The following is a 24,427-nucleotide window of genomic DNA, read 5'->3' on the forward strand; positions in this document are numbered from 1 at the left end:
CGAATAATTTTGCACTGAAGAAATACATTGCATAAGTGTTTAAATTTACCTGATACTTTAAATTTGTTACTTTTCAATTTTTTGTATATCATCATTGTTGGTTAAGTGGACATGATCTAAACTGATTAAGAAGCTAATGCCTTGTAGAGGCATTCGTGCATAGTACATACTTTGAGTATATTCATATATCATCTATTATGCGGTAATTACGAAAAGGGATGGAAACAAAGCGAATGGGAAGCCTTCCGCTTGTGAGAAGAAGGTATAGCGAGAGGTGGAGATAACCGATGGAAGAAAGGGATATAGAACCGAAAAACAGAACGGAAATGGAGATATGGGAAGAATCTGCGCGAGAGCGGTTGAGTGGAGAGAGAGAGAAAGAGAGACAGAAAGAGAGAGAGAGAGAGAGAGAGTGAGAGAGTGCTTTATAAACATAGCCATAGGTAGAAATTCGACAAGTAGCCTCAGTATATGAATTTTTTCCCATTTACTTCTAGTTATGAACCTTAATAAGTTTCTTACGTTTACACCATAAAACAACTACCATCACTACTACTTTAATAAATTTCATCCCGAATAACGAGGGTTCTCCGCAAATTTTCTATGTTAATGCATGATTTGAATTTGAAGCATCAGCTTTTCGTGGCTGACGGCCCGACAGTGTCCATTTTCGAAATCACTTAAAGATGTTAAATATCAAACCAGGTAGCCCTTAAAGAAATCACTTTAAGATAAGATGAACGAACGATTACTTTACAAAAACTTTTCTTAATCTATTAATTTAATTACTTTTCACATTTTTCTTTTCATTTTAAGTAGTCACCGTTTCATTGTAAAGTCTCCGATGGTTAATGGAATTATAGCAACTTCCCATATGTAAGGTCTACCGGAAAGTTCTGCCCGTTTTTGGAATAAAACAAAATATCCTCTCTGAGCTGAACTAAGCCTTTCTGCCATCTTCGATGTTGTTGGAAAAAGATTTTGCTTAACAACATTGTCGCCGACCAAAGATGGTTGCCTAGAATGTGGCTTATAAGACAGATCGAAATCACTTTTTTCAAATTTTTCGAACCATCTCTTGCACGCCTTATCAGAAACTAAACCTTGATCAAAGGCTTCTGCAGCATTTCGCTTTTGTTGCAGTTCGTGTAAAGGATGGTGGAGTAAATGAACTTCATCAGCCGCCATGGATGCAATATCGCCTCACACTTAAGAGTAACGTGAATCAACTTTGTGTTAAAAATAGAGAGCTGAATATGCGTCAACTAAACATGTGCTTACGTGTCAAAAATGGTTGTCATAAAAACGGACAGAATTTTCCGGTAGACCTTATATATGCGCATAGTTCTCATGATGTATCGCAGTTTATGAGGCAGCTAATATTAACTACAACAAGAGTAGTAGCAGCGACCAAAATAAAAATAAGAAAACTATGTCTGTCTTAAGACGAAACCTAAATGCTTAAGAAATAATATAACAATACTTTGCATATATATATTTTGTAAACTTGTAAATAAGTCAATCGGGAATATTTGTAAGAGCTACGTACAAAAACCTGCATCAAAATTTGCGGCCGACGTCTGCTATATATAGTTTATAGTTTTGAATGAACTAAAATTTTGTCTTCCATCAAAGTTGATTTAGTCCGCCAGTTACTAGAGGCCTGATTACAAGGAACTCTGTCGATTTAAAACAAAAAAAAAAAAAAGAAAAAAAAGAAAAGAAGACCAACTACAAGTACAAGGACATCTAAGCTAATCATAAGATTTCTGTATATGGAAAAAGTCTTCGCATCGAATTGAGCAAAAATATGGCAAAACCTTTTCGCACGCGTTACAAACGTAATGATAAAATTAATTTACTTCCGTATTTTGATGGTTAATATGAGAGCAAAATGTACTCTATAAACATGAATAATGTTTTGTCTAATTATCGTGCGCACATTTGCATTTGCCACACTTTGTTAATTGGCTAAATGATGTCGCGCTTGTCGTCAGCATACAGCGTACAGTTCGGTGCAGTCAGCATAAGCACAACGAGTAAAAAAAGTGAAATAAAGAACACAGAACATGTTTACCACATATTTAAATCTATTAAGAAACAACGCAAACTACCAGACATAGCCGAGTTTATTTTTGCTCCACATAGAACACAGAACCGAATGTGAGATTTTTTCTTCTTTTTTTTTTTTCATTTTTTTTTTCATTTTTTTTTTTTTTTACCATTTTCAAAGCTTGTTAACATTAAAACTCATGTTGCCACAAAACGTTTCACATTAAACACACCTTCGCAATTAGTTTACATTTTAATAAATTTTTCTCTTTTACACATATCGTATATAATAGATATATATATATATATTTTCTATCCAATATACTTGCCTGAGTACTGACAATAAATTTTATATATTTATTAATATATTGCGTGTTAAAAAAATTAAAATAAATAAGTAAATAAATAAATAAAAAATAAAAATAAAAATTAAAAAAAAAAAAAAATTAAACAAGTAATGAAGTGCCATTAAAAACGATTAATATGTAAATTAAAAATATTGTGATTTGTTATTAATTATTATTTTTAATTTTATCTATGATTTGTAGACCATTTCATACGATATGACAAGCTAAAGTCGACGTGCTGCTTACACTTCGATCGATTGAGATCAAATGAGAACTAAAAAAAAAAAAAAAATACAAAAACAAAATAAACAAAAAAAAAAGAAAAAGAAAAGGCGCAAACAATCTAGTTAATAATTATTTTGATTAGTGAGCGCGTGATTTAATTCGAATCGCAATTTAATTAGTTTATCGCAAACGTTTCTTTGACATTGATTGATTCAGTGAGCAATTCCATGCTGTATTGATATCATACTGTATTGATTGTCTTGCGCCCTTACTCATTGGGAGAGGGGCTTTCAGGGCCCTTCTTCTTCTTCTTCTTGGTTCGCTTTCAACTCGTCCTTAATTTCGTTTAGATTCACTTAGGTTATTAGGAGATATTTGCGTTCTTTTGTCGCAATCAGAAATATTTTTCGAATACCTCGTAGAGTATAGAGCCATGCATTTACTGGTTCCGAAAGTATTTTTTGTACTTTTTCGATCTTGCCATTATTTGCGGAATACAATCCATACATAGTTGTAGAGCGTAGAGAAATTGTTAAAATTTATTATGAAAACAATGAATCCACGGTTACGTTCCATGCATGTGGGAACAACTTTGTAAATGACAAGTACATATATACATCATTTTCAGCAACATAAGCATTCTTAGCTAGATTTGCTTTCCTATGTCGTCTGTTTCCGCCGCCGCACTTAGGCAGAGGGCTAAATTTTAGCGCAAAGTTTTTAAATACCGTCTTCAGACACAAAAAAAAAAAAGGGAAAGTAAAGCGAAGACTCGACTTTCATCCTGTAGTAGATATTAAGCTAAGGTATGGTAAAAAGTATTTGTCATCGGTATGGTCATGTTCGTCATCGTTATACATGAACTTGACATGGTGGCGAGTACAGTTTTTCGATCGGTGAGTATTTTGCTTAAAATTTACTAATCGCATCCACAAAAATGTGCTTAGCGGTAGCTTTCTCAGGCAATCCTGTTGCAATAGCATACGTAAAACCGAACTCATCCGATCATCCGGTCATATGGTTAGTGCAATGTTTGTTATTTTACAACATGGATCGTTTAACAATCGCTGAATGTGTTAAAGTAGTTAGAACTTATTACATAAATACTCAATTACGTTTACTTTCGAAATCGTAATAAGGGGTAACCTGGGTGTATTAACCCTTGAATGCATACTTTTGCCAATTATCTACACTCCAGTTTAAACTTGATTTTTTTTTCAAAAACCTTAGTTGGTGCGTTTCCGAACGTGAATTGATAACCGTAGACAACGAATCATGTGTGAAAGAGAAAACTTCACGTTACCTTTGGCGTATGCAGTGAGCGGGTGATAAAGTGCAGTGTGTTACTTGTAGAAATATATTCTATTTTTGAGTATTATCTGACAGAGGAAAAAAGTACTTCTAATAAAATAATTAGAAGACAGTAATGATGATGATGAAGAACAAGACAAGGAAGATTCTCCCTTAGCTATTCTTGGTGTTGCAGGTCAGAGACAACGAAGTAGAGAACTTGTATGGAATACAGGGAAGAAGGCATTTGATCCACGATCCGCAGAAAATGCAGACCTTTCTTCTCGATTAGTTGAACTTAAAACCCCATTGCAACTTTTTCCGTTTAAGATATACTCACTGTCCTTGTCGAATGCAAATAGATGGCTTTAACATGTTCTCTGGCAAATGCTATTGAAATCCGTCAATTTCTAGGTAACACCGCGTACGACTACCCTAATCTTATATCCTATTCGCATAAATAGGACTTCGATCATATCATCGTTCGATCATCACAGACGATGGCGGTAAATAGATTAGAGAAAATAAGATCCGTAATTCGTTTCAATGATAACGCACAGCACAAGCCAGCAAATATGTGCTACTAAGGTAGCGCATTTTATAAAACAATATTAGCCCAACAAAGTTTATAAATGGTTGTTAATAAAATTTGTTTTTTTTTTTTTTTTTTTGTGCCCACTATCTGGATATGCTTAACACAATTTTTCGGGCTGTGTTGTATAGGCAAAGACAATCCAAACCTGGCATTAACGGATTGTGGATCGGATCTTACAAAAAATCTGATGAGAATAAACGAGGAAGGCGCAGTAGTCTACGCAGGGAGATAGAAGGGAAACAGTAACAAGCTGCCACGAAGCCTGTCCAGCCAAAAGATATACAAACTGATGGTAAAGGCCATGATGGTCAAAGGTGAAGTTCTAAAAATAAATGAAAATTTCCAGGTTGCAAAGGATTCTCGCGGATTGGGTGGATCAAATGCAAGGTTGCTTTGTGTCGCAACAAAAATTCCTTTTGCTTTACTCGTTTCATTCATAAATAGTATGCAAATTTCTATACCAATAAATAATATATATATATATATATATAGCCATTTGTCTACTTTTACATTAATTTTAGTATTAAACGCATATCGTTGCCAAAAGTCCAAATATCACTTTTTTCACATAAATTACTTAATAGTATTGCTTGGATTTTATTTAATTTCTTTTTTACCTCTGACCTCTGACTACATTCCTATAAGAGGCGATTTTTCAAATTTGAAAGCAAGAGTTCATGCGTTTTTCTTTGCCGGACTGATGTCTCTATCCCTGCGCTTTAGAGAAATGTTCATGCATTTGATTTGATGAACGCGGAACGAACATCATTGAAAATGGCATCATTCCCCTTATAATGTATATATATATATATATAATTTTCAAGATGTCTTGATAAAAATGGGTCTATGAAGTAAATATGAAAAATGGGTATTAGATAGAATCATTTTTTCAGCCATTTCCCATATGATGGTTTCTACAAATAAAAATCCTTCATCCCTTTGCCCTATTTTATGATGGAAATTGGTCGCTAGTTTAATTTGCATCAAATTTAGAATATTAGAACTACTTTTCGGACCCTAACTGAGGTTCCTTATGAAAGGTACGATTTTGTATGATACGAGAGAGTAATTTTTAGTAACTTAAATGAACTGAAAAAATTATGCCGAAGCACAAGATCTGTAACGAAACGCCATCCGCCCCGCACTCCACCCCAAAATTTTCTTCAAAGGTTTAATGTGCAAAATTTTCATAATCAAATTTTCGTACGCAATTTGAAAATCGGCAAAAATTGAATCTGGCGTTCACGAGTAATTATCAAAATATTATGCATACATACATCCAGGAAAGCATATGGCTTTTAATTTAACACTGAGACATTGTTAAATTCTATATATACGAGGCCATATGGTAGATAATTTATAGTATATCGAATGAATGAGTTTTCTATTTATCTTGCAAGCAACTGAATATAATAAAGTGCAAAAAATGGGTAAAATAGTGCAAGTGTAGTGAAACTTTTTCCGGCAATAATGCTATATATTTTGCACACATTCCATATATAGGTATTGTTGAAGTGCAAACAACAATGTGTGTAGCCAAAGTATCTACGCTATCACAATAAATCTCTAATAAAATAACCTTCAATTATTTGCCTTTTCTTCTTTTATAGTAATAGTAAGTTCAGTTAATGTAACAGAAAATGCTTTAAATGCAGCACAAATTATTTTAGTATATATATGCGTATAGGAGAAAACGTATCATCATCAGTATGGCTTTTTTGTTCAATGTACAATTTTAAGAACATTTGCTGCCACTATTACAATTGCCTACAATTGATCTCTCAGACAATACACGTTACAGGTAACACTATCAAACCATATCTCTGACAACAGCAACAGCAATTTGTCGGCAACAACTTAAAGTCAAACTTTACAAGGCATCTACCACGAACAGAAGCTATAAGATCCTGGTGGTTCCCGTACATACATACATACATGCATGCATGCATGATGCAATTGATTGCGTTGAAAAGATTATTGAAAAGTTCACGTTTATAAACCAATTTCTAAAGATTTAATGACTCTATATGCTCACATACATCTATCAGTAGACAATTGTCTATTGAATGCCTAGAGAAGATAAATAACTTGAGAATTTTATAGTTAGTTTTTATATGTTATATAAATTTTGTTTTTTTTAAATATATTATTTATTTTTCTTTCTCTATGGTAGTATTAATTTCTATAAATATTATTCGTATATATATATTTATAAATATACATACACAATTATAGAAACACACAAGCGTGATTATATAAATATGTTATATGTGTATATAAAATTGTTATATCATATACGAGAAATCGTTTTTGAAATTAAAACTGCCTTAAACATTAACTATCTAGTAGTCGCGCGTACAACTGTCGTAGAATGTAAGCGGGTATGTTTTGAAGCGTATGTCACAGGGTCCGATCAGTATCGTATTAGAGAAAAGTTCGATAGCCCGTTTAAAGAGAAGGCTTTTAGAATTCGCTGCCACCTCGCTACGTACCCAAGCATCTGAGTATTTGAAGGAGTTTTCTTAATTTCTATTTTCTTACTTGCTTGTGTTTTTGTTTTTTGTTTTTTGCCTGCTTTTCGAACGACATAAATGATATACAGGCCATTAAAATGGCAACGCATCAACAGGAAATATAATTTAATGTCGGTTGTCAGGTGATAATTTTTTCTGAAATGTTCTTTGCGGCCGCCACATATCAGGCAAATCGATGTCATCTTAGCGCTTGCACATAGAAAGCAAAACAAACTAGCTTCGAGTGTTTGAAATCATTACCATTTCTAAGCGTAGTGATGTTGTTTGGCCGGCAAAGGTTTGATTGTTATTGGCATCACATTGAACAAATTGTCTTTATAGGAAAAAAGAGAAGCCGACGCCCCATCAACACTTAGTTATGAAATTCCAATGATCGCATTGAAAAAGCTCAAAGGCTTAAGGCCGCCGCCGCCACCACTCAAGCAACCTCATGGCATGCATGCATGCACAGAATTGCTACCAACTACACCTGCACACACGCATATTTTGTTATTCTGCTATTTATTCATTTCAGCTCCGAGCATACAAACGAAATGCAGCAGCAGCAGCAGCAGCAGCAGCAGCAGTAGCAGCAGCAACAGCAGCAACACAACAACGGCTACCGCTTTTGAACAACTAATGTTGATGAGCATTTGATGAATGTATGATTTCTTGCTTTCTTTTTTTCTTCTTCTTCTTCTTCTTCTTCTTTTTTATTTTCTTTTGTTTTGTCTTTGTTTTATTTTTTTTTTGTTACTGTTATTCTTGCCGTTGTTGTCGTCGTTGTTGTTGTTGTTGTTGTTGTTGTTGTTGTTGTTGTTGTTGTTGTTGTTGATTGATTCGACTTGCATAGAGAGAATTTTCGACAAAAGAAAATACAAGACAATAATAATAACAGCAACAATAACTATGTAAAATGTTTGTTACATCTTTTGAATAGTTTGACGTTGCTGTCGTTTAATAATCGCACTTAAAAGCGCCGCTACATTGTTTAAAGACACGCAACATAAGCATCAATGTCGCGCTAAGGAGCAATCATCAAAAACTACTACGTTTAGATAGGCAGTAAATACAACAATAGCGTTTTGTTTCTGCTGCCGTTGCTGCTGTTGCGTTCATTGTTACCGGTCATTTTTAACAGGCCGCTGTTGTTATCTAGGCATGCGGTGCAAATAGTTTAAGCAAATTACCGACTTTACTTATTGCATACATCTATCTCTGTTACGCTCCCTCTACAGTCAGTCTATAGTCAGTGTTAGTTAGTGAGTTTCATTTATTGGTGTCTTTCACCCTCTCGCGATGTATTGTATAACCGATGGATGATGAGACATGGTCGATTTGCCACGTTAACGTAATGCTGTACCTGTATCGTTGCTTGCTTTATGCTTTTTTGTGATTGCTATTATCCAGTTAGTAGTAGTAGTAGTAGTAGTAGTAGTAGTAGTAGTAGTAGTAGTAGCGGTTATATGGTTAATGTATAGTTAAATAAGCTGCAAGTTAATTGCTTTTTGTCATTGCTTTCAGCCTACAAGTAACCTGCCAGGCTATCAATATGCATATCATTAATTAAACTTTATATTATTAATTTTTAACACCATCTGCTTGCTACACAAAAGATATTCATTCAACTGGTTAATTTAATTCAATCTCTCATTTAAGTTTAAGTTCAATTTTTTGCTCGCATCTCTATTTAATAAATCGTTAAACGTAATATTTTTATTTCATATAAGATTAATGCTAAAATGGCAATCATTAATGTAAAAAAATATCTTCTATGAAACTATTAACGAAACCAGATCAGCATCATTAGCAGATCATCATCATCAGTATCATAAGCGTAATTATCAGCCTTATTGCACTAAATGTCGCCGCAATACACCGGAATAGCAAATGCTGCCTGATACTTGTGCAATAAACTCATTGATAAATTTTCGTAATTAAATCATTTCATTCATTATGCTTCAGCTTTAGTGAAAGAAATATTATGACGATTTGATTTGACATAAAACCGGTTGTTGTTATTGTTGTTGTTTAATTGCAGAAAAATCAGAAGAAAGGCTACAAAAACAAAAAAAAAAAGACGCGTTTTATATAATTTTAAAGTTATTATGTCAGCACAATTGTCGTAAGTTTTTTAGTGTTGAGCGATAAACAGCGAACAGAGCTGAGAAGAAAGAGTGCCACAAAACAATTCATTATATAAAAAGAACATGAATAAATCGGAATAATTCAAGCAATAATTGCTGAATAATGAATTGACTTAAATTGTCTAAAGAAGGCTGCAGTCGTGTAAGGTCTCGGAGCAGACGGAGCAGAAGGCTGCAAGCGACCATACAAACAATTAATGCTAAGAACAAATTCAGAGTTACTAACTGGCAGCATTTTGTAAAGAGAAGAGAAGAGAAGGGAGAGAGAAGAGAGAGAGAAGAGATTTTGTAAAGAGAAGGTATCCCAAATAAATTCGTACGAAATAATTTTCAATTGAATTTTCTCGGGCTATATGGCATTTGGTATCGTTTCGTTGCAGCCACATGTCGTCCATAGAAATATTTTACAACTTGCGGAGCAAATAATTGTAATTATCATGTCGTGGCAGCGAGCATAATCAACTGTTATTAAAAGCATTTACAAAGACGAATAATCCAGTGCTGTCTTCATTTCCAATGTTGTGAACGCACACGTTTCCGATCAATTACTCTTCGATTTTGTCGATTTTGACTCCGAGAATATTATAGATTAAGCATCGGGATAAAAATCAGTCTCCACTACTTGTTTTGCCTTATAGTCAACGAAAACGCGTTAAACTTCCGCGAAGCCGTCCATTGTTAATAACCCTGAAGTGCCAGGTGTCACGTTGATCTCCCTTTCTTCTCATTGGCAACACTTTACTGCACAAACGGCGCAATATTCAAATGTTCCGCGAATTATTCCATTTACTTTTCTATTGCATATATTTTCTTATGTCCTCTCTTCTACTCTTCTTCTCTTGTTTTCCTCTTATGTAATATATTATGTCTTGTATTGAAATCAAAAACAAAAGAGTTGCATGTTTTCTCCAACATCTGTGCATATGTATACTTAACCAGCTGCGCCTCACTCTCTCTGCCTGTTTCTTCATTCAAATTGACATTTGTGAAATTATCATCTGACGGCAAAAATGATTTCTTCGGCTTTTGATTTCTATATATCAGCTTTCGAAGAAAACAAATTTTTTTTGGTTTTATATAACGAAGAAAAAGAAATTTGACACATCGAGCCACGTTCGATCATAAACCGAACAGATTGTTATTATTTTCGATATAATTTGCCCGTAAGGTAAGGTGGATAAGTACTAATCCCGAACGCCCTTAAACACTTTCTTTAATTAATCTGGTCCATCGAGTCGAAACGGTATCCCTGAAGCCTTTTGAAGGCTTTTGTGTTAGTTCAACAGCCGGAAGTTGCACACTGCCCAATAAATTGAATAAGAAGTATACGTATCAGTATGGGTCGAGTTTTTGTCGAAATGGTCTCGAAAAACCATTGCATATTCGAAGGGATTTTGGAATCAAAGAAAAGTTGCCGCGCTTGAGTCGAAAAATGATATGAAACGATGTGCTTTGATTCAAAAGATATTCACAAACCGATAGATTTGGTGTCCGCAATCTTTAATTTTCCAGGCGTGGCTTGCGTCAGTATATATTGTTGGCTGTATGCGGCGTTGTTCGTCTTAAACTCCTTTACGATCTCCTTTGGTGTTTTTGTATCACTTCTTGCGACGTAGTCTCATCACCAAAGGTCTTCTGTGCATTTCCGCGGCATAATCCATATTCTTTGCTCGACAAAATCACACGTAGGAAACATCAAAATCACTGTTGCATGTTTACAACAACACCTGTAGCACCACCTATAGCAATTGAATTAGTTTGAAACTCCAGTAAAACGTATTTAATAAAATTATTTTATGCGATCATAGTATAGTCCGCGAAATTTAAGTGAAAAAATTCACCTCATTTTATGATCAGAATAGTATATATGTTTGTAAATGAAATTTTCGGATTTTAGCAAAGCAAAACTGCTTTGCTTACGGACAGCATAGAAACCAATGTCCACATTTTAATAGTTTTTCTCCTTTCAAATTACTCCGTGAACAACTGCGTTTACGTGTGATCACCTGAAAAGAATTAGTGTACTATGTCGAGAGCGATCAGAGCGGACACCTTCGGTCGTAAATTGTTTTACTTTTACTCACTCATATTAATTCCCTTTGATTATTCTGAGTTTATTTCCTCAAATTTATTCTAAATTACTTTGAAATTTGTTTCGCTTCTCACTTAGTTCATAAAGTCGCCTTCACAGATTATAATCAAAAATTATATTCCGCTAAATTGAATCAAATGAGTTTTCAATCTCTAGGCCATTGTCAATAAAATGCAAAATTGTATTTGCTTAAGACCTCAATCCAATTAGAATTCTGATATGTATTGTTAAATATGGACGTGTCGGCCGGTCAATCGGAATCAATTTGAAACAACTAGCTTAGCTGGTCCTAGCTTCACATTAATGTATTTAATCGGATGTAAGTTAGAGTTTGTTTTTCATTCTGGGCGCGTGTGCAAGAACATCAAACAGTTTTCCCCATAGTTTTGATCTCTTGTGACCGTGTTTTCACTGCTTTCGACAATGCATGAAAACTTGACTGGCGAAAAGATTCCAAATCGATAACTCAGATTCCGATTTTTATAATATGATGTATATGCATATCATGTAATGAATAATGCATATGCATATTTCAAACCATAAGAACTTTTTGCTCTTAATTTGAGCAGTGCGTCTTTATACCATTCGTGTGTGTCGATTAAATGATACATTTTGAATACTATAGGCACACAGTATATACACATATATACACATAAATGTATATATTATGTCCGTTCCTGGAAGTTTCCAAGTCGCCGGGACGAACGTTAAACCTTTCATCACATCGAGCTTGCAAATGGATTTTTTTATTACCGAAATACTCCGAATATGATATTTTTGTGATTAAATAGATCCTTAAGTGGACTTAAGTTAAGCTAATGCTGGATACAAATTTAACACGATGACACTAGAGTATTTTAGAGATGAGTACAAGAAATTCGCAAATACATTTACACTATCCGTTGTACTCATGATCAGTCGAGGTATGAAAACATGAAGAAGATCGATAAAACTATGCGAATAGCAGCAGCAAAGCCACGTAAGGTAATATTAATTTTGTGCTTGGCAAAATGGAAAGTGAATCCTGCCCTATGCGTTGCTTCAATCTGACCAGATGATTGATATCTTTCTCCACCGCCAACAACCAGAGCAAGTAATTTTCATACATATCCCATATAGATCGGATTCAGTTACATCCTGCTAACCTCGCCTATCTCGCATTTTTCTCTTAATGATGTGAAAAATGATTTCAAAAGTTGCCTTTCAAAAATCGCTTGTTACTATTGTCCATCGAGAAATGCTGATAGGATGATAGCTTTGACAGGATCGTGGTCAACGATATCATGGCAATGAATATCAGCGAAGTATATCTGAATTTTTGTTGCAAAATGCTACAAGCGTTTGCCGCGCTTGGTTCGAATTCATTCCGCCTCGGAAAATAACACCCAAACCCGATTGATACATACATATTGACGTATGTCGCTTTATTTTACTTTATCTAAAATAGATAACAACTTTTTAGTGTTGTTGAAGAGGGTAACATTTTTAAATATTGAATTGACTCTCAATTCATTGCAGATATTGTTTAAAAAATTTTTCATAGATATATTTAGTAAAATCATTGAAATATTCGATAGGCAAATATCGATTAATGGGTTAAGTCTTTTTTGCGTAAATTATTTAATGTCATATCTTTGACATTTCGATAAGCTGGGTCGAAAGATTATTCTCATCAAATGCAACAATAAACGCGATAAGAGCAGCGCCACATAAAATCCCATTTCATCCCATCATCCCATCAAGTGAAAAGAAAGATTACGACTGTCCATGTAAATGGGGAGACGGCTTGTCGTCCGAGTAAATGTGATTAAAATACGCATATTGCATATCTGTATATATATATATATATATATCAATTAATGATACATTTAGGCGATAAGATTGTTATTCTAAAAAAAAAAGTTTTCTTTTGTCTTGAGAATTATTTAAAAATTAATTTTAAAATTATAAAAAGAAATTATTTGTTGTTTTATATTTTTAAGGGAATTAAGAAAGAAACCTAATTACAACAATGAAGTTTCAATAAAATGCATTTTTTAAATAAATTTTGAAGAATATTCGATAATGTTATGCTACCTTAGTTAATCAATCGACTTTCATCGTTATTGTTACGAGAAGTTAACAAACAATTGCTTTGTTATGAGTGTTATGAGCCTCAAATTCAATTCGAACGCCTTCCGATTGACTAGCTGGCTAGCTGGTTAACTGACTGATTGACTGAGTAAATGAGTAAACCTGATTGATTTCAAAGTACTTGCACGCTTTAATTTTCGACGATGAGCTAGATTTTCATGCTCCGAAAAGAAAAGTAAAACAACGAGAACAGTTTAAATTGTTCAGCAGCAACGGCAGCAACACCTCGACTAAAAGACATTGCAAGAAGCCCGAAGCAACACCCGGCAATAACCGCCACCATCTTGATTCACTTATCTCTGAATTACTTTCTGAAGTGCAGTTATTGCGCAGACACAAGTGTTTTACAAAATTATATCAGATTACAACAATTTATAACGCTAATGTGTAAAAAGCAACAAAAATTGACTTTAATACAGAAGCTTCTGTTATACGAATAATTTCTACATTTTCGACTAAGTAAGAATAATAAGAAAGAGAAGATGATGGTGATGGTGATGCTAATAATGATGATGATGATGATGATGATGATGATGATGATAATAATAATGATAATGATGATGATTGTGTTGGTAATGATGATGATGATGATGATGATGATGATGATGATCATGATGGGGAAAAAAAATGAAACACGATAAAATAAAATATAAGATAATTTCAACAACAATAATAACAACAACAAAAGAAAGGTATAAGAACTGTAAAAGAAAAAGAAAAAAAAAAAAAAAAAGAAAGCAAAACGTTGGTGCACTTGTGCAGGCAGCCGGTATGCTAGTTACTGATGAAACAGACACCACTGTTCACAAGCATATAAAGACAAACGAACGGACAGACGCACATAACGCAAACATGACTAGGATTTCCGATTAACTTTTCGATGAACTCAATCATCTCTTAACAAAAAAAACTTTTTTTTTCTTGCTGTTCTTCTTTTCTTACGTTTACTACGTCTGTTACTGCTCTACGAATTAATTCGTACATGCTTCAATTTTAATGCTGCACAAGAGTGCTTGCTGATATATAAACACTATATATATATATATATATAAATATACAATATATATGTACGTGTAAAAGTCATAGTTAAGATGCATGGAGATGCATTACAAAATTGTGGGGATAATAAAGACGATAATGATGATGACGGTTATGCTTTAATACCAATAATGTAATTCATATACAATATGTTTCTGTTGTTGTTATTGTTAAAATTTTAACGGTTACTTGAGCTAGTAATAATGCCATACATACATTCATACATATATATATATACGGACACACACATATATGCATATATATACATATATATATATATATATATATATATATATATATATATTAAAAAAATATATATATTAAAGACCTATGCACATGTACATGATTGTGATAAATGTGTGAAGGTGATCATTGCTTATTGAGTTTCGATTAAGAATTAAACAAAAAAGAAAAAAAACAAAAAAAAGAAAAAACAAAAACGAACAAAGAAAATATAAGAAGAAAACTGCTTGAGCTAAATCTACATTACTGCTGATGCGGCTGCAGCGGTTGCTGTTGTCTGTCCGCTCTTTAAGCAGTAAAATGTCCAGAGATTTGGCTTGTAAGGCACTAATGACGGCCTGACATACCAAGCGTAAAGGGAACTTTTGCTGTATCAAAGCTGCCGTTCACCTGGTACTGTTACTAAAGTAAAAAAGATGCGGAAGCTATAGAAAAATATTTTATACTTTATGGTCACTAAATGCACCTCTGCACCAGCTTCATCACAATATTGCTATCATTAGCACGAGAACAGTAAAGTGTTAAAATTTTTTACTGATGAGATTTTTGTTACTTATTTCACACTTTCATGGCATTGGCTGAGTATACTTACCTTTGCCTCTTGCTTTATACAAAGTAATCAAATCAATCTATAATATTATTGGGGAATACATGCATGTATATCCATTTTCAGCTACTCAACAATGTAAAACATTTTTATTGATCTGTAAAAATTCGCCAAAGTATTAAATAAAAAAAAAAGAAAAGTAAGCGAAAATGGGGAGAAAGGCTTTAAAGAGACATAATGCGATAATTATGCGATGCCAATATGCGTACGGAGCGCACAAATGATTTTCATATATAATAACAGAGAAATATTTTAAGCATGAAAACCTACACAGAAGCTGTACAAACAGACAAACAGACTGACTATCGAGCTTCTCATTACAAAACACCCGGTCTATGCTGGCGACTGAGATGTACTAACACTAACAACACAAACAAGTGCAAACAAACAGCGTCAGCTAAAAGTAATACAAAGTGTCCATGAACATTAACATTACATACTTGCCTACTGTCTGTGTGAAATGTGTGGCTTGATAAAGGTGAAAAAGTATCACAACCTCATACACCGCACATAATATTTGCTAATGCCTTAATGGAGAGTAACACCTGCGCGTTCCAATACAACGCGGACATGTACTTGTACATACCGTTGTGCCGTTTGATTACGCTTACGCATTAATGTGCGTAATGCCATTCATGTGCATCTTAATCGTGACTTATGCATTAATATGTGCTCGCATAGCTCGACTCCAGCCTATATACAATGCAATATATGCACCGCACTGTCCGCTAAACTGTTTCTGTGTTGCTCGTAAATCTATAAAAGTGATTGAAAATGATTTTTATGTTATGTTACGTTGCAGTTGTAGTTGCCTTTCTTGAAGTTACTGTTGTTGCTGCTGTTGTGCCACAAATTCTATAATTATGTAGTAGTAGTAAAATATATATATATATATATATATATATATATATATACGTTTGTTACATGTACATCACATATATCATGCATTCATGCATGCTACAAGTGGCGCAATGGCTACCGGATAATGATCATCTTGTGGCCATATGGTTGATAATGAAGTTTTAAACAATTTTTTGTTTAATGAAAATTAACCGTAAAATTTACATAAATTACAAAATTCAGATGAAAAGCGAAAGGAAAGGCAATAAAAAAAAAAATGCAACCAAAATGATCGTAAAATACTTCACTTAGACGCAAATCAATTTGAATAAATTCAAAAACATATTCTCTCAAGTCCTCTAAGGATCAATTTAATTATCGAATTTAGGAACAGGTTTCCATAAACATCTAGAAAATTCGAAATTTAAATTTACTTTAACGTCTCCGATCAATAATCACTGATAGTTACTGATACTATTGTATTCTATTGCCTTATCGGGAGAGCTGCTAAGCTGTTCCAGCGACAAGACAACTAACGAAAGAAAACAATTCGATCTGGCAATTCTATCAATGATCTTTTTTAATGATATTCAGAGACACCATTCTCACTATTGAATAGATTAATAATTAATGTTGCGCTTCTCTAATCTTAATATCTAAAAAAGTGAACACAAAAAGAAGAGAAAAGAAAAATTATCTGAAATGTCATTCTATTAGCAGACGGTGGGTGAATTAATGTTTTCTTCAAATTCACTCACTCGATTTAACCAATATTCAGTTACACTTGTCTGCACTTGTTCCTCATTTTTAATCCAAGAAAACATCATAGTTTGCAAAATGCAGGAAAATGATGATTTGTGTAAAGACATGAGCCGAGTGGAAGTGCTTCGGATATGTTGCAGCAAATATCCGATAGATGCCTTGAAGCTTTGAAAGCTTTGGTTGTAATAAAACCAGTTCGGAACAGTAGTAGAACACTCTTTCAGTACTTGCACGACTACTCAATGTTCTTGCAGTGATAAGGTTGGCATGCTCTCAGCTGCTACTAAAATATCAGATGCATCTCGTAAACGTTTCCAAGCAGTCTTCAAGCATCCTTCACATGGAAACACCGGAACATGCAAAACTGACTCAATAGATCGCTTCAAGCGCTTAACAATATCACAGTGATGCCCGTTGCATAAAAATTTGGATAATTCAAATGTTAACGTGTCTGCAGGAGATGAGAAATTTCACGCAGGAGAAGCCCGTACTTGGAAAAGACTTGCAATCAGTGGTATCAGCAAATGTGACACAAAATAAACGCAACACTTTGAACGCACACGAGAAGACGTCATCAAAAAAACGATTGGCAAGAGTTGTTGAAGGTAAAGCGGTTCGTTGCAAATTCCAAAAGAAAAACACTCTTACGGAAAAAGCAAATGTTTCGTGAATTAAATGTTTTCGCTACGTCTGCTATTGCGGGCAAGAAACGATTGCCGATGGACGAGTTAACGCATAAAAAATTCTTTCACGTCACCAGCACCTTAGGGGAATATATAAAAACTGGTGTGTTTACCCTCTTCATAAGTAAGCGAAAATGCCGTGAAAAGCAAGTCGATCATCACAATTCTGAGACATTCGACGAACTAGAGCGGGCACCGTCTGCGTGCCAGGTATCAGTTGAAACCGGATGAGGGACATGCGAACATTATTACTTCCGTAGAAAGGTCTAGCAATAAGAAAAGGCGGCAAGAAGGTGTTGCAACAGCAACAACATCTACTGTTTTAAATGACAAAGACAATCAGAACGATGAGAGTCAAGGAAATCGTGAATATTTAGAAATTTTAAATGGAAAACAAAAACAACAATCCAACGCTGAAGTTTAAATTAAAAAAAAAAAGACTCAACTAATTGTAATTTTAATGAAATAAACGAAATTCCTTTAGGGGTATAACACAGCAACGAAGGGCACTAAAAACGAAAAGAGTTAACATAATAAATGCAAGTTCATCAATAACATGAAGGCAAGGTAAGTGATGGGTGCCTTAAACCTTTGTAACTGTTATAGGGTCAACTCACAAAAATTTGATCCACGTACTAAATAAATGTGTCATTGAAATATAAAATGAAAAAAAAAAAAAAACTGTTCTCTTAATTGGTAATAAGCGAAATGTCGAAAACAAGATAATAACATGGAGAGAGGAAGAGAGAGGAAAAGAGAGAGAGAGAGAGAGAGAGAGAGAGAGCTAGATAGATAGATAAATAGATAGATAAATAGATAGCTAGATAGATAGATAGAGAGAGAGAGAGAGATAGATAGATAGATAGATAGAGAGAGAGAGAGAGCGGGAGAGAGAGAGAGAGAGAGAGAGAGAGAGAGAGAGATACTTGGGCAACTATCACTGTAGAGAGTAACCCAAACGTATTGTGTCCTATTAATAGGCTCATCGCCTGGACACTATTAACGTTACTTTGCTAAATATTTAAATTTGATATCGGCTTTGAAACATTCGTTGCAGATTTGTGAGCGCAAGCAGACCAATTTTGAACTCATTCAATAAAATTAACTCGAGAATTCATCTGCTAGGGCTACAAGTTCTCTCTTATTCTCCGATTGAAGAATTTTTATAAACAAGAAAAGAAGAGATTGAATGAACATTTAACTAACGTTATTAAGCTATTCCTTCGTTAATATTGTCTCTGATATATATATATATATATATATACGTAGTTCTGTTATTGCAGCAAATGCAATGACAAAATTAATATACTTGTGATTACTTTTCTTTGGTGTTTACATATAAAAATTATGTATGTTTTTGTATAGACGTAGGTAAACATGTGTGTGCAATAAAACAAAATTCTTTATATAAATAGAAAGATTACAATTATTGGTAATAAGTGCCATTCACATATTAAAGAGACACACGCACACACATGTAACCTTCACCAAAATTGTATGTAGAAATATTTACGTACGTATAGTGATCGTGAGACATGAATATAGTGACGTTAGTTAATTACATAATAATTTTAAACAATTAAGTATGCATGTATATATGTATATATATATATATATATATATATATATATATATGTATGTGTACGTTAATGAGCCAATTAGATTATGTATAACTATTTGGTAAAACTAGACGGACTCACACGCTCGTACGCTTGCATATACTACATAAGCATACAAAAGTAGCGCATAGACATACAAAAGGGGGTTAATATACCGGCGACACACTTGATAATAAACAAATAGAATAACAAAAACATATGCACGCATATGCATATACGTATGCGCTCAATAATACGTGATTTAAGTTTTAATACGAAAAAAAAAAAATAAATAAATAAATAACTAAATGATTCGCGTATAAATAATAAAACTCAAATATCGATTTGTATGTGAGAGCGGAAAACAAACGCAATTGTCATGCAAATCGTGTTTTATCGGTTTTACGCTTTTCTGCTCTTTTTGGATTTTTGCTTTTTCCTTATTATTATTATTATTTTTTTTTTTTTTTTAATTTTTTAATTTTTTTAGTTATATCGTTTTTCTTCTCTTAAGCCCACGCTCACACTATTGACCACATTTGTAATTATCAGCTAAACAAGAACAACAACAACACTAAAAACAGCCACAGTAACAACAAAAACAATTTGTCTGTCAGTATGACAAATAACTTTATTAACATAATTGCATATGTTGTTGTTCTTGTTGCTTTTGTTGCTTTTGTTGCTTATCTGTAAATCATATCAACGTCAGTTACGATTTTTACGCTTTTTATGGATCAACGGATATTTTTTTTTCCTTTTTTTTTTTTTTTTTTTGAAAAAAAAAAAATTTGATGGAATTTTTGGCACCGCATGTAAGTTTAACGGTAAGCAAATTTTTACTTTTATTTTTTTATTTTTTAAATAATTTCTAGACTTGGCATGTGATGGATTTATTATATGTGTATGCGTTTTCTTATTACTTGTGCTGTGATTTGCGATTTGTGTATAAAATTAATTTTAGAATTTGTAAATAAAATTTTTCCACACAATCGATATCGTATATAAGTCACGTGAGCCTTAAAAACTAAGTTCGCGAATAAAATCTCCGATTTAAGATAATCACGTTTGCTTACGGTCTTTATTCAAAAGCAAAAATAAATCTTCTCACTTTATAGGCGTGGCCACTGGCCGATCTAACCCATCTTCAATACCAACCTTTCGCCCAATTTGAATTTTATATATGTTCACAATTGTGATTAGGAGAATAGCTTTATAGTTGATGGTGCGCGAACGGACAGACGGACATATTTGAAGCGATTCAGAATTCGATTTTGCGCAAGAGGATATACATGTTATAGAAGCTCTGAAGCTTTTTATCTGAATAAATAAACGTTTCGTGAAAGTGAATTCGCCCAGCGTCCTTCTGCGGTGGATACGATGAAGGGAACTTGTAGAGAGCGACCTTATCAGAAGAGAAGCAAATAAATTTTCGCTGCAATTCAAAAATACGTGTCTGCAGTCAGTTCGCGTTAGAATTTTTAGTAGAAAAGTCCTCATGCACGGGGCTTAATGTTTTAATTAAGTTTGCCGTCCGTGCAAACTCTTAATGTGAGTAAATATATGCTGGCGGTAGGACTATCTGATGAAACAATTCGGTCGAACTTGGCTTTATTGTTTCTTCTGCTTCTTCTTCTTCTTCTTCTTCTTCTTCGTTTTTGTTTTCTTTTTTTTGTGAAATGTTGTCTTTTAAATTGTACGCTAATATTAATTCGCTTTTATACTGTTCTGGGCATGATATGAGGCTTAGTGCGTTTTATAGGAGTACAATCTTTTATATTCTTAAGTTGATGTGAAATATACACGAGACAGAGTTGTGTTTTAAACAAGGCCGCAAACCTCAAACAAGAAAGCTATCTTCATTTAGTTACAGTTTGTGTGTCATACAGAAGTCATGTATTATTATTCTTGTTTGTCTCAAAAGCCAGCCTACAAGTAGGTCGCAGTAATTGTTGGCGTCACCTGTAACGAGTATTAAAAACATCATGAGATCAGTATGAATGGAAATGTGACTGAATTTCTTAACGAGTTCGTTGAGTCCAAAGTGGATCGTATCGTTTAAAACAATTGCCCGAGATAGATAGCCATCTTCTTTCACATAGTGCAGCGCATATATAGCGAAGATGATTATCATCCGACACTTCCATACTAACCTCTAGAATTTTGTTTCTTAAGTCAAGTTTTTGCATGAAATACGAAATAAATCAGTTGTGGAACTCTCGATTCTCGAGAATAGTTTGGCTAACCCTAGTCATTACTTGCAATTATTTTTCCGAGTTTCACGGCAGCCTTCCAACTGCTATGTTAAATTATGTTATCCTAATAACAAGTTTAACATTTTTTCACGAAATATTTTAATCATTTTAAAAGTTTGCTGAAACACGTTTGCACAAAACGCTACACAATAAGAAAATAAAATTTTTTCTTAACTCGCAAGTTACGGGAAAATATCTTAGACACCATAGAAATTGTAGAACTGATGGCTTGGGGTGATGGATGCGAACAGATTAATATCAGTTTTCGAGAAAGCCTAACAGCTGGGGAAGGATGATCATTGCACTGCACCACATCACTTCGCCTAATATAACTCTTCTCTATCAATTTTCACGATAAAATACCCAAAATTATACCCTGTGTCCGTGTAAAAGCAAAAATTTGATGGAAATTCTCTTATAAATGAGATCTCAAAACGTGGACTTCTTCACCTATTTTCGGCAATATTAAGAATTAGAAAAAAAAACATTTTTGTTGTCGTATAAGTGCTTACTGTTCGCAAGAATTTCTATATAGGTTGCTGTACGCATGGCCGACTTTATTTTTATTTCAAATTACAAAACAACATTCATTATGAAATAATTAAAAATTGCACTGTTTTGCAATATAAAGGCATACTTTTAATATACCCGCCTATATATATATATATAAGAAGATTTCACAGGATCGTTGCATTGTTTATTTTCAACACAAGATCATAAATGGATTGTGTTTGTAAACACGATATGATGCAATTCATTTTCAATGGGACTCCTTCCCGGGCCAAGATATGTTAGTGTAAAATATTCCTTATCTCAAATGTCAAGATATCTTGAAGATTGCGACCTGAAGACGGAACACCGATAAACATCAGATGGTCAGTAGCAAAGATGAAGAAAATAATTCTGGTCTGGGTCTATTTTAAGCCCTTCTGCGTGCTGCATACACCTAAGGAAGCTTAACCATAATCTACACCATAACTAGAGCAGGGTAAGATTAATGGAAGCATTAGGGCTACATTTGTATGGATAGTTAAAGGCGTTCACGCAAACACGAAAGTCTGGGAGGTATTATAAGTAGCAATTGGCCTACTAAATAAAAGCACATACGCGAAGAGTTTTCGAGCAAATATCTTAGCCTCTCTTAACTCTACTGGAAGTATTATAAATGAAATTTTTACAAATGGGTTGACGTAACAACCTGAATAGTTTGATACGGGCTTTAAAATTGTTCATTGTTTTTTTTTTGCACCCATGACCGAAGGATGGGGGTTATAGTCGCTTTATCAAAACGTTTGCAACGCTGCGAAAGAAGCATCATAGACACAAAGTATATATATGTTTTTGATCAGCATCAAATTCTAAACCGATTTAAGTTTGTCCGTCTGACCTTCGGTCCGTCTGTGTAATGTCTGTTGTAAACATTCTCCCAAGTTCTTGCATGCAGGTTGGTATTGAAAATGAGCCAAATAGGCCAAAGGACATACCCACAAAACCACGTAAATTGAGAACACCTCTGTTTTTGAGAAGGAATGAAAAGTTGGGTTTTTCCTTATTGCGCATAAACTATACCAAGAAAATGTACAAAAATTTTAACGCATATTCTGTGGCCAAGGCTGTAGCATGCGTGCACAAAAATGGAAAAAAATTGACCACACCTACCCAAGTTTCAGAACTCCTATAAAGTACATAAATTCTTGATCAGTTTCAAATTTGGAATGTCCGCCTACTCGTCTGCACAACTGAGTAGTATTTGTGGTAAGCACTCTCCCGTTAGCGAAAATGAAATTACCGCCCACAAATTCGCAAAAGAACTTGAAATTGATCTTTTCACAGGACACGCCTACAATGCCCACATAGCTATACGAGAAAAAGTTTTATTTTGAAGATAGAAAAAGTCAGTTGCGCCCACTCAATATTATAGAGAACGAACATATTCTTCTTCTTCTCCTTCTCTCCTTTGTCTTTTTTAGGATAACGATGAGGGCTACAAAAAAAATTCGGTCCCGACTAAAATTAATTATCTTACTTTTTTTTACATCCAATGATACGCTATAAGGTAAAAATAAAAATTATTTATGATAATTATGTTGATAGTGATGTAAATTATTCTAATGTTTGGTTATTTATTTTTACAACTGTGCGCATCGTAAGCTTCCTTTCTAACAAGGCAAACAAAACTTGAAATGAATATTTGCGAGAAGCAAACAATCTTGCGCACATGCAACTTCCAAGAACTTTTCGGTGAAAGGAGATTAACAGAAACTAAAATTTCTTATGTGAAGAAGTGTCATGCATAGTTCATTGGCTGAATAGTTCAAGATGGACTATGGAGAGGAAAGCATTTTATCAATTCTATTACATAATACAATACTCTTAGTTAATATAGGGGGGAAGTTATTGCAACATATGACGACGAGTGACAGCTGAAAAGGCGGCCAGGGGCTTTTGTTGTATTCAAAACAAAAAAATTACAGTTAACAACTTAATAACTACTCGTGACATCTTCGAAACTTAGCCTGTGTTGCAACTGACAGTTTTATCGAAAATTGTCAAATGCTTGTACATTATTATGAATGTTTAATGGCATAGGTGGTTCGGTGTACTGTTTTTATTTGGCAGAAAAACAATATATTGCATAAGAAAAACACTCTCCTAAACTACATTACGTGATTTATGCCACTGGGCATTAGAAACTAAGACCACACCAACTGTGTAAAACTGAAAAAAAAAATTAAAAAAAAAAAAAAAAAAAAAAAAAAACATTTAATATTTCCATGGAACTTGCGGACTTGAAAAACAAAAGCAACTGAAAACAGTTTATATTAACCAATTTGTGTTTATTTCGCACACTTGAAATAATCGCTTTTGTCGTTTACCACCAAATCTCATCAGACATACGTGCATTAGTATGCCGGCTTGGATGACACCAACTGGCCATGTTACAACACATTAAGGAAAGCGTTCATATTATGTAATCTTTCTTGCTTTTAGTAGCATGATTTCAGGT

Source organism: Glossina fuscipes, unplaced genomic scaffold (genome assembly GCF_014805625.2).
Source record: "Glossina fuscipes isolate IAEA_lab_2018 unplaced genomic scaffold, Yale_Gfus_2 1, whole genome shotgun sequence".
Classification (NCBI taxonomy): domain Eukaryota; kingdom Metazoa; phylum Arthropoda; class Insecta; order Diptera; family Glossinidae; genus Glossina; species Glossina fuscipes.